Below are 9,238 nucleotides of genomic sequence, written 5' to 3'. Positions count from 1 at the left end.
TAGCCTTGTAATATAATATAAAATCAGGTAATGTGGTGCTTCAGATTTATTCCTTTTGCTCAGGAGTACTTTGGCTATTTGGGCTCTTTTTTCTTCTATATGAATTTTAGGATTGCTTTTTCTAGTTCTGTGAAAAATAATTATGGTATTTTGATGGACATTGCATTGAATCTGTAGATTGCTTTGGGCAGTATAGTCATTTTCACAATATTGATTCTTCCAATCCATGAGCATGGGATGTATTTCCATATGATTTCTTATAGCAGTGTTTTGTAGTTCTCCTTGTAGAGATTTTTCACCTCCTTGATCAGGTATATTTCTAGGCATTTTATTTTTTGCAGCTATTATGAAAGGGATTAAGTTCTTGATTTGATCCTTAGCTTGGTTGTTGCTAGTGTATAGCAGCGCTGCTGATTTGTGTATATTGATGTTGTAACCTGAGATTTTACTAAATTCATTTACCAAATCTAGGAGTCTTTTGGTGGAGTCTTTAGTGTTTTCTAGGTATACGATCGTATCATCAGTAAACAGTGATAGTTTGACCTCCTGTTTTCTAATTTGGATGACTTTTATTTCTTTCTCTTTCCTGATTGCTGTAGCTGGGACTTCCAGTACTACATTGAATGGAAATGGTGAAAGTAGGCATCCTTGTCTTGTTTCAGTTCTTAGAGGGAATGCTTTCAAGTTTTTCCCATTCTGTATGATGTTGGCTGTGGTTTTGTCATGTAAGACTTTTATTATTTTGAGGTATATTTATACTATGCTTAGTTTGTCGAGAGTTTTTTTTTATCATAAAACAATGCTGGATTTTATAGAATGCTTTTTCTGTGTCTATGGAGATGATCAAATGGTTTTTGCTTTTAATTCTGTTGGTGTGATTAATCACATTTATTGACTTGCACATGTTGAACCATCCCTGCATCCCTGGGATGAAACCCACCTAACAATCATATATAATCCTTCTGATGTGCTGTTGGATTTGGTTAGCTAGTATTTTGTTGAGGATCTTTGCATCTATGTTCATCAAGGATATTGGTCTGTCGTTTTCGTACGTTGTTATGTCCTTTCCTGGTTTTGTTATAAGAGTGATACTGAATTCATAAAATGAGTTAGTTAGAGAATATGCCCTCTTTCTCAATCTGTTGGACTAGTTTCAGTAGGATTGGTACCAGTTATTTTTTGAATGTCTGGTAGAATTTGACTGTGAATTCATCTGGCCCTGGGCTTTTTTGTTGCTGCCAATTTATTTATTTATTACTGATTCAATCTCACTACTTCTTATTGGTCTGTTAAGGGCTTCTATTTCTTCCTATTTTAAACTAGGAGAGTTTATGTTTCCAAGAATTTACCCATTTCCTCTAACTTTTCTAGTTTTTATGCATAGAGGTGTTTATAGTGGTTTTGAATAATCATATTTCTGTGATGTCAGTTGTAATGCCTCCATTTTCACTTCTAATCAAGCTAATTTGAATATTCTCTATTCTTTTGTTGGCTAATCTAGCTAATGATCTATCAATTTTATTTATCTTTTTAAATAACCAACTTTATATTTCACTAATCTTTTATATTTTTAAACTCAACTTCATTTGGTTCTGCCTTGCTCTTTGTTATTTCTTTCTTTTTGCTAGCTTTGGGTTTGGTTTGTTCTTGTTCCTCTAGTTACTTGAGGTATGACATTAGGTTGTCAACTTGTGATCTTTCAGACTTTTTGATGTAGGTATTTAGTGCTATAACCTTTGCTCTTAGCAATAGATACTTGCTTTTGCTGTATCCCAGTGGTTTTGATAACTTGTTTCACTATTATCACTCATTTCAAAGAATTTTTTAAATTTCCATCTTCATTTTATTGTTAACCTCAAAGTCATTCACGAGCGGATTGTTAAATTTTCATGTATTTGTGTAGTTTTGAGGGCTCCTTGTGGAGTTGATATCTAGTTGTATTTCACCGTAGTCTGAGAAGATACTTGATATGACTTTGATTTTAAAAAGTTTATTGTGGACTATTATATGGTCTATCTTGGAGAATGTTCCATGTGCTGATGAGAAGAACATACATTCTGCAGTTCTTTCACACAATATTCTGTAAATATCTGTCAAGTCTTTTGCTATGGAGTGCAGTTTAAGTTCGGTGTTTCTTTGTTGACTTTCTGCCTCAACAATCTGTCAGTGGAGTGTTGAAGTGTCCCACTATTATTGTGTTGCAGTTTATCTCTTTTCTTAGATCTAGTAGTAATAGTTTTATGAATATGGGAGATCAAGAGTTAGGTGCATATATATTTAGGGTTGTAATGTCTCCTGCTTGAAGATAAATCTTGTTGAATTATCCCTTTTTCATTATATAATGTCCTTCTTTGTCTTTTTTTTTTTTGCTGTTATTGATTTAAAGTCTGTTTTATCTGATATAAGGATAACTACCCCTGCTCATTTTTTGTTTCTATTGTTGTGGAATATATTTCTCCACCACTTTACCTTGGGTCTATAAGAATACTTACATGTTGGGTGAGTCTCTTAAAGGCAGGAGATATTTGGTTTGTGATTTTTTTTATCCATTTTGACAGTCTATATATTTTATTTGGAGTATTTATACCATTTACATTCAACATACATATTCAGATGTGAGGTACTGTTCCAGTCATCAGATTGTTACCTAGATACTTTATTTTCTTCATTATGTTATCGTTTTATAGGCCTTGTGAGTTTTATGTTTTCAAGAGGTTCTATTCTGGTGCATATTAACCTTTTATTTCAAGACTTAGAAATCCTTTTAGCAATTAGTAATTAGCAATCATTGGTGGTGGGGATAGAAGGATCCTGGTGGTTTCATTCAAACTTTTTTTTGGTTTAGTTTATCTCTGTGTTCGTTGTGCATAAATGTAGTTTAGCAAAACAGGTTTTAGCTGGTGTAGGACTGGTCTGTTAGGACAAATTCCCTTAGCATTTCTTGTCTGAAAAAGATGGTATTTCTCCTTCCGTTTTTACTTAGTTTTGTTGGATACAAAATTACTGGCTGACAGTTTTTCTGTACAACGTAGCTAATGATAGGACCCTAATTCCTTCTGGCTCATGAAGTCCCTGCTGATAAGTCTTCTGTTAGTCTGATAGGTTTTCCTTTATAGGTACCTATGCTTTTCCTCACTGCTCTTAGCATTCTTCCTATCATGTTGTCTTTAGATATCCTAATGACTACGTGCCTTGGTCATATCCTTTTTGCAAATAATTCCCCAGGAGTTCTTTAAGCTTACTATATTTAAATGTCTAAATCTCTACCAAGACCAGGAAAGTTTTCCTCAGTTATTCCCTAAACTAAGTTTTCCAAACTTTTTGTTTATCTTCTTCCTCAGGAACATCAGTGATACTTATATTTGGCCATTATACATAATCTTGTATTTCTTGGGTACACTTTCCATTTCTTTTCTTTTAAAAAAAAAGAAAGAAAGAAAAAAGTTAGTTCTTTTTTCTTTATTTTTCTCTAATTGGTTTAACTCAAAGCCTTGTCTTTGAGCTCTGAAATTCTTTCTTCTACTTGGTCAAGCCTACTTTCAAAACATTCCCCTGCATTTTGTAAGTCTCTAAATGTGTCTTTCATTTCTAGAATTTCTGATTGATTTTTCTTTAAAATAGCTATATCTTTAGAAAATTTTTTATTTATATCCTGAATTAATTTTTAAATTTATTTATGTTGGTTTTCACTTCTTTCTTGTATCTCCTTCAGTAACTTAATAATTAATCTTTTGAATTCTTTATCTGGTATTTCAAAGATTTCTTCTTTGTTTGGATCTATTGCTGGAGAGCTAATGGATGTTAAAGAACCCTGTTTTGTCATATTGCCAGAATTATTTTTCTGATTTCCACTCATCTGGTTAGACTACTTCTTCTAATTATTTTTGAACTTATTTTTGATTAATTGTGATTTTTCTTAGATCTTTTTTCCCCTTGAGGATGTGACTTTAATAGAGTTTATTGTAACCTATAGCTCTGGGTGCTTTCGTGGGTGCAGACTCTGTATGAGTTCCTTGGTTATATGGAGTCTTTGTATGGTGGCTTTCTCAGATGCTAGTTGTAGTAGCCATGTGCTCAGTGTGAGGGCAGGTTCACTGTTTCTGTTGGTGTTGGAAGGGCAGAGGCCTCTTGAAGCTTATCTCATTCCCCAGTAGTATGCACTTTATTTATTTATTTATATCCCCCCAATGTTTTTTTCACCTGGTCGAAGAGTTCAGGCTTTAGATCAGTCGAGGGAGGTATCCACGAATAAAAACCAGCTGTGGTTAAAGCAGTTTGGTAGATGCAGTTCCTAGTGGGGAGCACAGGTCCCATCCTTGACAGATGTAGTTGGGGGAGCTCTCAGGGAAACACATTGAGGTCTTTTCAAGGGGGAGGGAGGGAGCCTCCTCAGCTCCCCTGCCAGGACAGCAGGAAAGCTATCCACCTCCCAGATACACTCCTGACCCAGTGATCTGACTAGTCAGATCAGATAGGCACTTCTTTTCATTTGCAGGAATACTGACATTCCCTGTAGCGAGGGATTGTGGCTCTGCCACTCATGCAAGCCTGAACCTGGAGAGTGCTCCTCCTATAGAATACAGTCACTCTGAACTATTCCAGAGAGAATGTCTACATGTGTAGCCATGCCAAACTGTCATGGGAGAAGCTGCAGCTGTGTCTGCAGTAGTGGACAAGGGGAAGAAAAAGTCCCCTTCTCTAAGACCTTTCATTGATCCCCAGAACTGCCTGACTGTTGAAGTAGATCTGCAGACATTTCCCCCACTGAACCCAGCATTGCACCTGTGCCTCTGCTGAAAGAAACTTCTTGCCAGGCTCAGTGGCTCAAGCCTGTAATCCCAACACTTTGGGAGGCTGAGGCAAGTGGATCACGAGTTCAAAACCAGCCTGGCCAAGACGGCGAAACCCCATCTCCACTAAAAATACAAAAAGTTAGCTGGGCACGGTGGCAGGTGCCTGTAACCCTAGCTACTCGGCAAGCTGAGGCAGGAGAATTGCCTGAACCCAGGTGCAGTGAGCCAAGATTGCACCACTGCACTCCAGCCTGGGGGACAGAGCGAGACTCTGTCTCAAAAAAAAGAAAAGAAAAAAGAAAAAGAAAAGCAACTTCTCATATGCAGAAAGTGGGACTCAAGTTCTACCATCTGGAATATTTTGTTTCATGATGTGCTCCATTGATATGGTGCACTCCCCTTCCCCCAGAAGTAGGAGTCCCAGAGAGCCAGACTACTATGAAGGCTGCAGCTCCTCTGAGTCTAGCCACCCAGTGGGGCCGCCACAATTTATGCTGGTGCTGGAGAATATCTGCAAGGGGCCAATGATGTAACCGATTCTCAAAACCCCCAGCAGTGGTACCAGCACCAGCTCTGATGGGGGAAGAAGGGGAGTGATGTAGATTCTGTGAGATTCCTCGGTTATAAATAACCTTAGTGTGTTGGCTTTCTCAAATGCCAGCTGTGGTAGTAACAAACTGGTCATGTGGACAGACTCGGAACTTCTTGATTAACCAGATGGATGCAGGCAATAGTGATAGCTGGGGTCATGCACAAGTTTTCTTCTTCCTGCTGGCTGTTATTGTGCTTGCAAGCAGATGCTATAATGGACACTGTCAACTGGCCCACAGCCAGGAGGTGGCGCTTGCAAAACAGCACCAGCTGTGGTAGTAGCAGTGGAATTTGTGTCTGTCTCATGTTACCCAGAGGAGGTACTCTGGTGTCTCAGGCAGTGGCAGGGCGGGGGAGGGGGGGCATAGGGCTCCCAAACATTTCTGCCCTATGTATTAATATACCAGGGCAGGTGGAGGGGCAAAGCCAAGTGGGAGCTCAATCAGGTAAGTCTGCACTCTGGCTCTCCACCTCTGGACAAAAGCAGTAGCCCCACTGGGGATCAGAGAGTGGTTCTCTGGTTGCAGGAATAATGTTCCAGGGAGGAGCACAGCTGCCTCTGCTTCACAGAAGAGTCTGTATGGGGAATGGGGAGTAGCAGGTGGCAATAAGCCACACCCAGCTCCTACACTCTTGGAAAGACAAGTCTTGCACCCACAGTATTCCACTAGCAGCAGCTAGCTAGGTTCCAGGCAGTCTGTGCTCAGAATTCAAATGTACCCCAGGCCATACACCTTCCCTGAGGAGCCAGTATCTGCAGCTTTCAGGTCATGCCTCTCCTGCCCATTAAAGAGGAACACCAAGCTTCTGTGCTGGGGGCTGCAGCTCACTTCCCACTTGCCCCTTGGTTCTGACCAAGGGGGAGTTACCCCTATTTGAGATTATATTGTGAATCTCAGTTGGGAGTTTCTCTCAACCTGTGACCACCACCTGTGTTAGCTGGCAGATGTCCATGAGGTCCCCTTTGAGGTAGGATCAGGAATGGCTTCCCTCTGTCCTGCTGGAGACTGGGAATGCCAGAGACTGGGAATGCCTGTCCTGATGCCACTTCTCACATACTCCCACCGCTTACTAAGTCAGCTCCAGTACTCGGAAGGATTATGACCCAGCCACCCAGTTGGCCTGCCACAAGGAAGGATTAAAACCTTCCCTGTGGCCTGGATTGCCAGGTTCCCTGGTGGGACTGTATATCCTGGAGGCACTTTATCCCTCTCTCACACTCTGGGGACTTACAGTTGTCCACCTGGCTCATGGTGTAGGCTGCAGCCTGATGCTTCTTTCAAAGGGTGGTTTCTTTCCGTTTTCCTGTTAAGTTCCTGTGTCACTTCTTGGAAAAAACTTCACAGTGTGAATCTTTACACACTATTTTGTATTCCAAGTGGGAGAAGCATGCTAACAATGCCTCCAATCCACCATCTCAGGAAAAAAATAAATAAACCGTCTTTTCTATAATCCCCATTTCAATGGGGATGAGGTGTTATCTCACTGTGGTTTTGATTTACATTTCCCAGATGGTTAGTAATGTTGAGCAACTCTTCATATACCTATTGGTATGTCTTCTTTTGAGGAATGTCCATTCAGATCATTTGCCCATTTTTACTCGAATTATTTTTGGGTTTCCTTTGCTATTTAGTTGTCTGAGTTCCTCATATGGTCTGATTACTAATCCTTTGTCAGACTGAAAATGTGCAAATTTTTGTTCTCATTCTGTAGGTTGTCCCTTCATTTCGTTGATTGATTTCTTTGCTCTGAAGAAGCTTTTTCATTTGATTTAATCCCATTTCTCCATTTTACCTTTGTTGCCTATGCCGTTGAGTTCTTATCAAAAAACTTCTTGCCAGTATCAGTTTCTTTAAGCATTTCCCCAGTGTTTTCTTCAAGTAATTCATAGTTTCACGTCTTGCATTTAAGTCTTTAATCCATTTTGGTTTGATTTTTGAATATGGTAAGAGATAAGCATCTAGTTTCATTTTCTGCATGTACACATTCAGTTCTTTCACCATCATTTATCGAAAAGATTGTCCTTTCCCCATTGAATATTCTTGGCAACTTTGTTGAAAATCAGCTGGGTGTAAATTCATGGATTTATTTCTGGGTTCTATGTTCTGTTCCATTGGTCTTTTTCCATTGGTCTCTATTTATGTCAGTATCATACTGTTTTGATTACTATAGCTTTGTAGTATAATTTGAAGTCAGATAGTGAGATTCTTCCAGATTTCTTCTTTTCACTCAGGATTGCTTCAACTCTGTGTAGTGTTCTATGATATCATATAAATTTTAGAATCTGTTTTTTTTTCTATTTCTCTAGAGAATGTCACTGGTATTTTGATAGCGATTGCATTAAATCTGTAGAATATTCTTGGTAGTTGAGTCATTTTCACAATATTAGTTCCTCCAACTAATGTTGAAATAATGTTCCTTCCAACAAGGAATGTCTTTCTATTTTTTTTTTGTGACCTCTTCAGTTTCTTTTGTCAGTATTTTATAGTTTTCCTTGCAGAGCTCTTTCATCTACTTAGTTATTTTTATTTTTAAGTCACATATATACACTATACTATTTCTTAGTAATCTGTATTACTTAGGAATTTTTTTTTTTTTGAGATGGAGTTTCACTTTTCTAGCCCAGGCTGAAGTACAATGGCGCGATCACGGCTCACTGCAATCTTCACCTCCCAGGTTCAAGTGATTCTCCTGCCTCAGCCTCCTAAGTAATTGAGATTACAGGCACACACCACCATGCCCAGCTAATTTTTGTATTTTTAGTAGAGACAGGGTTTCACCATGTTAGTCAGGCTGATCTTGAACTCCTGACCTCAGATCATCCACCTGCCTCAGCCTCCCAAAGTGCTGGGATTAAAGGTATGAGCCATGGCGCCCAGCCACTTAGAAATAAATTTAACTAAGTAGGTTAAATTCATTTCTAAGTTATATATATAATATATATACACATATATATTATACTATTTCTTAGTAGTATATATTACATAGAAATTACTTTAAATAAGTAGGCGAAAGATCTCTGCAAGGAAAACTGTAAAACACTGATGAAAGAAACTAAAAAGATCACCAAAAAAAGGAAAGACATATTATAATATTATAATATATATTAATAATATATTTTATATATTATTATATTTATATGTTAATTATATATTAATTAAAATATGTATATATAGAATACCAGTCCGATGCATGTTAGGAAACAGGCTGCACAGCAGGAGGTGAGTGGTGGGCAAGCAAGCAAAGCTGAGCTCCACGTCTTGCCCTGTTGATCGAATGCAGATCAGCAGCAGCATTCAATTCTCATAGGAGTGTGAACCCTATTGTGAACTGCAAACATGAGGGGTCTAGTTTACACAATCCTTATGAGAATCTAATGATAAGTGTAATGTGCTTGAATTATCCCAAAACCATCCCCTACCTTTGTCCATGGGAAAATCGTCTTCCGTGAAACTCGTCCCTGGTGCCAAAAAAGATGGAGACTGCTAGTCTAGATGAACTGTCCAATGGTGACAGTGGGTTGCTGAAGTCCCCAGTGATTATTGTATCAGAGTGTATGTCTCTCTTTAGATCTAATAATTTGTGCTTTAGATATCTGGGTACTCTACTATTGGGTGTAAATAATATTGTAACTATTTACAATATTTGCAATTATTTGCTCTAGTTGAATTGATCCCTTTATTATTATATAATAAACATCTTTGTCTCTTTTTACAGATTTTAACTTAAAGTCTATTATATCTGATATAAATATAGCTACTCCTGTTTGCTTTTGTTTCCCAAAAAACATAAATCAAAACCACAGTGAGATAACACCTCACCCGCATTGAAAAGTGGATTATAGAAAAGACAGT

This window comes from Hylobates moloch, unplaced genomic scaffold (assembly GCF_009828535.3).
Source record: "Hylobates moloch isolate HMO894 unplaced genomic scaffold, HMol_V3 SCAFFOLD_12, whole genome shotgun sequence".
Classification (NCBI taxonomy): domain Eukaryota; kingdom Metazoa; phylum Chordata; class Mammalia; order Primates; family Hylobatidae; genus Hylobates; species Hylobates moloch.
The sequence above is the reverse complement of the archived record's forward strand: the minus strand, read 5'-3'. Positions refer to the sequence as shown.